The sequence below is a fragment of the Micromys minutus genome (assembly GCF_963924665.1).
Source record: "Micromys minutus genome assembly, chromosome: 14".
Taxonomy (NCBI): Eukaryota; Metazoa; Chordata; class Mammalia; order Rodentia; family Muridae; genus Micromys; species Micromys minutus.
The window spans coordinates 30,913,331-30,921,312 of NC_137983.1; the positions used below are offsets into that span (position 1 = coordinate 30,913,331).

Genomic DNA, 7,982 nt, shown 5'->3' on the forward strand with positions numbered 1-7,982 from the left:
TCACTTCTTCTTGCTGGCCATCTTGGCACTCAACTTGGCTTTGGGCTTCATGGGTTTGGCTTTCTGGGCTTGGATGCCTTGACTGACTTGACTTTGACAATCTTGGGCTTTTTGGCTTTCTTGGGCATGGCAGCTGGCTTCTTCTTGGCCTTCCTGTCCGGGTGGCTTTGGGTCTCTTGCTTGGACCTTTGGAGACAGCCTTCTTGGACTTGGCTGACTTCTTTAGAGTGGCCACTTTCTTGACTTCCTTCTTGGTCTTCTTGAAAGCCACTGACCTCTTGGGCTCATTGCCCTCGGCCAATCTGAAGGGCCCCAAGGTGCCCACCCCTTTGGTTTGCTTGAGAACACTGGTGGTCACTAGCTGCTTGATGGACAACTTGATCTGTGAGTCTGCATTCTCACCCACTTTGTAGTGGCTCTTGATATACTTTTGGATGGACTGGCACGAGGAGCTTGTGTGGTTCTTCTCTGCCTGGATGGCAGCCACGATCATCATGTCTGAATACTTGGGGTGGTCTGTGGACTTGCTTCGCCGCAGGGGTGGAGGTGGAATGCTTGGCCATGGTGGCCTGCCTGCTCCCTCTGTTCAAGGAACCTTCCAATGGGCCAGCCCTCGCTGGAGGCTGTGTAGAACCTGACTTGCGATCTGCTTTACCGCTCCACTAGCAGGCTAGACCAAAGTGCCACTGGCTGCTGGGGACGCGGGGCCATGCGTGGCTCCTGTCAAGCAGCTTTGTGTGCCCAGCTCCCAAGGTTCTGTTGCTCGCCTGGTGCCTGGCACTGCCTCCACCTCCACCTCCAGGGCCTCCTGTTTCCCAGCTCTGTGTCTAAACATATTTTCTTATGATTGTCTTTAGACATATGACGCCATTCTTTTATCACCATTATAATGTAGTGAAGACCAAGAACAATTTTAAATTGCAGAAATTACAAGTGTGGCTACCATGTAGAAAGAAAGTTGTTTATGCACCTTGTATTTCTTCCAAGTGAGGTACTCTGTCTTCACATTTTTAACTTTTTGTATAGTGCAAACATAAATAATATTTTAAGTTTATATTTAAGCATCATAGGCAGACATATATATGTATATGTACATATATATATATATATATATATAGGCAGACATATATAATCTTAGTACTTTTGATAAAGTGATATTGCATAATAAAAGCAGATCTATATTAGTACGTATCACCAAGGTTAAGAAAATAGAAAGTTTCACCATTTTTTTTTTTTTTTTTTTTACCTATGGGATCAGCCTGGCAACAATTTGAACCACCCAAAACTGGAGAACCCAGTCATGATATCTTGAGTTTTTTAGCAAGCTGGTACATTCCCATTGAAGTATTGGTCTTGATATTAACAAACTGTGAAAACTTTAAGCATCAGTTGACTTGTTTGTTATTTATCCTAGTCTTAATTTAAAAAATGGAATGAGAAAAAAGGTCTTGACCAGTACATATGCAGATGCTTGAAGTAAACTATTGTACTGATCACAGGGACCACAATGGAGGAGTTAGAGGAAGGACTGACGGAGCTGAAGGGGTTGAGTCTTATCTTGCATCAGTGAGAAGGGAGGCCCTTGGTCCTGTGAAGGTTTGATACCCCAGTGTAGAGGAATGCTAGGGTGGTGAGTCAAGAGTTGGGGAGAACATCCTAATAGAAGCAGGGGAAGGGGGAATGGGATAGGGGGTTTGCAGTGGAGAAACTGGGAAAGGGGATAATATTTAAAATGTAAATAAGTAAAATATCCAATTAAAAAAACTTATACATCTCTAAGGGGAACTATATATAAAATTATTCTTTGAAGCTTAAAAAAGGCAGGCAAACAAAATCACATAAGGTTTTATTTCTTTTTGATTTTCACAATCTGCCTGTTTTAGGTAATATCCATTATTTTAGTTTATTTCAAAGACAAGATCATTTTAATCAAAAGTAGATACTATTTTAATGAATGCACAGAGCAATATATAAAACTTTATATTTGTGTTATTCTATGCCACTCTCCTTTATAACATTATAATGAAAAGTTTAATGTCATGATTTATTTTGGTATGTATTTGTGGCTAAGCACTTTATGAAAATTTATTCTCAGTTGACTTTACACTTTATCCAGTCCAGGACTCCAGCCCAATGGATCATTCCCACCAGATGGTGTCATTCACATTTCAGTAAAATCATTCCTGCTCTGTTAAATTTTTCTGAAACCTACCTCACTAGACACATTTAGAGGTGTGTTTCCAAGTGACCAATCAAGTTGATAATGAAATGTTTGCCATCACAACTTATCAAAGAGACACCCAAACATGTGACTGTTCATAACATCTCATTCCAATTCCTAAAGACTTATTGTATGCCTCCATGCTGCCATGCTTTCTGCCATGATGATGATAATAGACTCAACCTCTTAAAATGTAAGCTATCTTCAACTAAATGTTCTCCTTAAGAGTTGCCTTGGTCATGGCATCTCTTCACAGCAATAGGAACCTTAATTAAGATACTAGTCAACTTAACAATGCCTATTATCAATCAGAACCACTTAGCTTCACAGCATTTTTTTTCTTCATTGAAAACCTTCAAATGATTAAGCAGTCACATCTTGTCCTTTCTTTTAGACCCTCTTTTAAGTGGTAATCTAATCATGAAAGTAGTAATTTTACATTTCAATTTGGTATAGCCTGGGCTCACTTAGGATGAATGTCTCAGTATTATCTGGATCAGAGTGGCCTATGGGGATGTCTATGGGCTATTCTCAATTGTGTTGAGTTTGTAAACTTTCCTAGTGTGGATGGTACCATTCTCTGGTTTGGGGCCCTGGACTGTAAGTGAATTGGGAAAGCTCCATAAGTACGTGGCTTTCAAGCATTTATTTCATTCTGCTTTTGTCTATGGATGGAGCTCTGTCAAGCTCTTGTACTGATGGACTGGAACCTGAGATTATGAGGCAAACCAAACACTCTCTCCCTGAAAGTTGTCTTGTCAGGATATTTTATCTACCTAGAAATGAAACTAGAATAACAGATTTGAAATGCATGGCTTTCTCTGTGGCCTCTTTCACCTAGCAGTGTTTTCAAGTTTTGTCCATGCTACCAAATGTATCAGTAATTTCCCCCAATGTCATCGCTTAGTAGTCTTATATTTGTCCCAACAATGGATGGTATTTGGGTTATTCTGTTGGCATTTGTAAATGTTGTATTTTGATGTGCATGTACATGTTTGTGTGTTTTGCCTAAATGACTTGTAATTCTTTTAGCAAAGATACACAGAATAGATTTGGTTGCTAAGTAATACGGTAACTATATGTTCATACTGTTGAGAACCCACTGAATTACTTCTAAAGTAGATCACCTTGGTATTCCCACTAACAGTATATGAAGGATCTGATTTTCCTATATCTTCCTAAACAATTAATTTGTGTAAGTTCAATGTGGCATCCACTGTAATTTAGATTAAAAGTACTTTAATAAGTACTAATTACCATAATATGTACAGTTTTCAATAATATTCAATGAAGTTGATTGCTCATTTTGTTTTCTTGGTCGTCTGTAGCAAAAAAATTAACAAAATGGATGGCTACAAGTTATAGAAATAGGTGGCTACAACTATTGATATGGTTTTAAATATTAAATTTGTAAAACTATTAAAATGGTTTTAATATTTCAGAAATCACACATTAACAGTCAGGCTCTTAGGAAGGCCATGTTTTGTATGAGGTCTATTATTCGCTTTGGGTAATTTTCTGTAGTTCTTCGGGGTGTAGATACATCATCATGAGCATTTATTTTCTAAAAGTTTCCTCTGTGACTCTCTTCACATGAAAGTCTTTTTATAAACTATATTGAACTAGAAGCCAATCATCTTTGACATCATCTTGTCTTATCTGACTATATTTCTATCAGCTGCTTTCAAAAAAATTGCATTTTGAAATATTGAGATTCCCAGCAACCACATGGTGGCTCACAACCAGCTGCAATAAGATCTGACACCCTCTCCTGCTGTTTCTGAAGACAGCTACAGTGTGCTTATATATAATAAATAAAATAAATCTTAAAAAAAAAAAAGAAATACTGAGATTAGAACTTCACATCATCTTGGTATGTGTTTAGGGTGAGACTAAAACAAATCAATCCAATAATCAAATTTGATTGCCTCTGTCAACATATGTTTTCCTGCCCCAAATACCTCTAGCATAGAGAAAGAAGTGGCGGCAATGAGAATTCCTCATATACTGCTTTATACCCTTCCCAGGTGATACACTTCAGTTGCATACTGTTCAGACATGCCCTTGCAAACATAAAAGGAAGCTCTTATTTTGAGTTTCAAGACTTGTTTTGAGTTTTTATCTTTAGTAAGTTTCTTCAAATCCTCACACCCCCAAACTGAGAACATCTTGTGGGGTTTTCATTCTCCATTTTATATGGTAGGCATTGCCTTTGTTGTATTTCCTCAGTTGTGATATATTTTCATTTTAATTTGTCCAAAAATATTTAATTTACAATATGACTTCTATTAAGACCCCTTGCATGAAAATGGCTTCAGTTTAAGTTATGTGACTTTTTCATTGTTTTCCCCTCTGAGAAAAAGTTCATCTTGTATAGTGATGGGTATGTACACCAAGCTGAGCTTCACCTCACAGCAATCTCCCTGCCTCTGCTTCTGTCTCTGCCTCTCAGTACTGGGATAAAAGGCATGTCACAACAGCTAGCCTAAGCTTTTCAGTTTCTTATTAATGAATTATTAGGGTGTTTTTTCTATTTCAATTGGAAAAAAATGTATGATTCCACAATTTTAAAAAGTAAGATTTGTAAAAGATTTTTCTTTCATTTTTTTATTGGATATTTCCTTTACTTAGATTTCAAATGTTATCTCCCTTCTCTGGTTCTCCTCTGGAATCCCCCCTATCCAATCCCGTTTCCCCCTGCCTCTATGAGAGTGATTCCTTACCCAACCACCCACTCCCTTCCACCTCCCTGCCTTGGCATTTCCCTACACTGTGGCACCTAGGCTTGACAGTAGGAAGGGCCTCTCCCCTTGTTGATACCCGATAAGGCCATCTTCTGCTACATGTGCAACTGGAGCCATGGGTACCACATGTGTACTCTCTGGTTGGTGGTTTAGTCTTTGGGAGCTCTGGGGGTTCTGCTTGCTTGGTATTGTTGTTCTTTCTATGGGGTTGCAAATCCATTCAGCTCCTTTTGTCCTTTCACTTAACTCCTCCATTGGGGACCCGTTTCAGTCCAATGGTTGGTTGAGAGCAACTGACTCTATTTCTCAGCCTCTGGCAGAGCCTCTCAGGAGACAGCTATATCAGGCTCCTGTCAGCATGCGCTTCTTGACATCTGCTATATTGTCTAGGTTTGGTGACTATATATGGGATAGATCCAGAGGTGGAACAGTCTATGGATGGCCTTTCCTTCAGTCTCTGCTCCACACTTTGCCTCCATATTCTCCTGTGAGTATTTTACTCCACCTTCTAAAAAGGACTAAGCATCCAGACTTTGGACTTCCTTCTTCTTGAGCTTTATGTGGTCTGTCAATTGTATCTTGGGTAACCATAGCTTTTGGGCTAAAATCCACTTATTAGTGAGTGTATACCATGTGTGTTCTTTTGTGACTGGGTCACCTCACTCAGGATGATATTATTGAGATCCATTCTTTTGCCTAAGAATTTCATGAAGATATTGTTTTTAAAAGCTGAGTAGTATTCTGTTGTGTAAATGTACCATATTTTCTGTATTCATTCCTCTGTTGGAGAACATCTGGGTACTTTCCAGCTTCTAGCTATTAAAATTAAGGCTGCTATAAACATAGTGGAGTATGTGTCCTTGTTATATGTTGGAGCATCTTTTGGGTATATGTCCAGGAGTGGAATAGCTGGGTCTTCAGGTAGAACTATGTCGTTTTCTGAGAAATCACTGACTTTCTCAAGTTGTACCAGCTTGAAATCCCACCAACAATAGAGAAGTGTTTCTCTTTCTCCACATCCTTGCCAGATGGTGTAAGGTAGACTCTCAGGGTTGCTTTGATTCACATTTTAGTGAGGACTAAAAATGTTGAACATTTCTTTAGATGCTTCTCAGCCATTTGATGTTCCTCAGTTGAGGATTCTTTGTTTAGCTCTGTGCCCAACACTACCGAATTCATTCTATGAAACTACAATTACACTTATACTTAAACCACACAAAGACCTAAAAAAGAAAGAGAATTTCAGACCTATATCCTCTATGAAAATTGATATAAAAACACTCAATGAAATTCTCACAAACTGATTCCAAGAAAACATCAAAATGATCATCTATCCTGATCCCGTAAGCATTATCCCAGAGATGCAGGGATAGTTCAATATACAGGAATCCATCAATGTAATCCACTACATAAGCAAACTCAAAGAAAAAAAAACACATGCTCATCTCATTACATGCCAAGAAAGCACCTAATGAGACAAAATTCAACACCCTTTCATGTTACAAGTCTTGGAATTTAACATAAAATCAGGATTTTAAGGGCCATACCTAATGGAGGGTGTGGAGAGATGGCTCAGCAGTCAAGAGCACTACTGCTCTTCCAGAAGTCCCAGGTTCAATTCCCAACAACCACATGGTGGCTTACAACCATCTGTAATGGGATTTGGTTCCCTCTTCTGGTGTGCTCAAAGACAACTACGGTGTACTCATATATATTAAATAAATAATATTTTAAAAAGAAAATGATATCCTCTGCTACATATGCAACTGGAGCCATGGGTATCTCAATTTGTATTTATTGGTTGGTGTTTTAGTCCCTGAGAGCTCTGGAGGGTTTGGTTGGTTGATAATGTTTTTCTTCCCATGGAGTTGTAAACGTTTTAGCTTATTCAGTCCTTTCTCTAGTTCCTTTATTGGGGTACCATTATTCAGTCTGGTGTTTAGCTGCAAGCATCCTCATCTGTATCAGTATGGTCCTGGCAGAGGCACTGAGGATGCATTTGTGTTTGGCTCCTGCCAGAAAGTACTTCTTGGCATCAGCAATACTGCATGGGTTTGGTGTCTGCATATGGGATGGACTGCCAGATGAGGCAATCTATGGATGATCTTTTTTTCAATCCCAGCTATTATATTTGTCTCTTTATTTCTTTCCACAAGTGTTTTTGTTTTCCCTTCTATGAACAACTGAGGCCTTCCTTCTTTTTGAGCTTCACGAGATCTGTGAAATTTTTCATTGGTATTTCAAAGATTTGGGTTAGTACCGCCTTATCAGTGAGTGAAAACATGTGTGTTCTTTTGTGAGTGGGTTACTACCTCACTCAGGATCATAGCGTCTAGTTCCATACATTTGCCTAAGAATTTCATGAAGTCACTGTATCTAATAACTGAGTAGTACTCCTTGTGTAAATGTACCACAATTTCTGTATCTATTCCTCTGTTAAAGGACATCTGGGTTCTTTCCAGTTTCTGGCTATTATAAATAAGGCTGCTATGAACATGGTGGAACATAGGCACTTGTTAGATGTGGGAGTGTATTTTGGTCCTGAGCCTAGAGGTGGAAGAGATGGGTCTTCATATAGTACTATGTCCAGTTTTCTGAGGAAACACCAGACCAATTTCCAGAGTGGTTGTAACAACTTTTAGTCCCACTAACAATGGAGAAATGTTCCTCTTTCTCCACATCCTCACCTGCATCTGCTGTCACATGATCTTTTGGTCTTAGCCATTCTGACTGGTGTGAGGTAGAATCTCAGGGTTGCTTTGATTTAATTTCCTTGATGAGTAGGGATGTTGAACATTTCTTTAGGTGCTTTTGAGCCATTCGATATTCTTCAGTTAAGAATTCTTTGTTTGATTAGGATCTGTCCAGAAAGGCTGTGCTCCCAGACCAGACGCTCTGCCTCCTAGAACAGCAGTAAGAGAGTATCCAGATCTGCCTGGAAAGGCTGTGCTTGTGGTCCAGACACCCAGATGCTCTGCCACTTGGACCAGCAGATAACCTGGGGCACAAGCCTGGAA

At 39.3% G+C, this 7,982-nt stretch overlaps 1 pseudogene across 1 annotated transcript; it reads right to left on the reverse strand.

The window, feature by feature from the left end:
• On the reverse strand, positions 1-711 carry LOC308429901 (histone H1.0-like; annotated as a pseudogene). Its single transcript has 2 exons — positions 656-711; positions 1-527 (listed from the first exon to the last, which is right to left on the reverse strand). The product of its transcript is annotated as a histone H1.0-like (transcript).
• Positions 712-7,982: the final 7,271 nt, after the last annotated feature.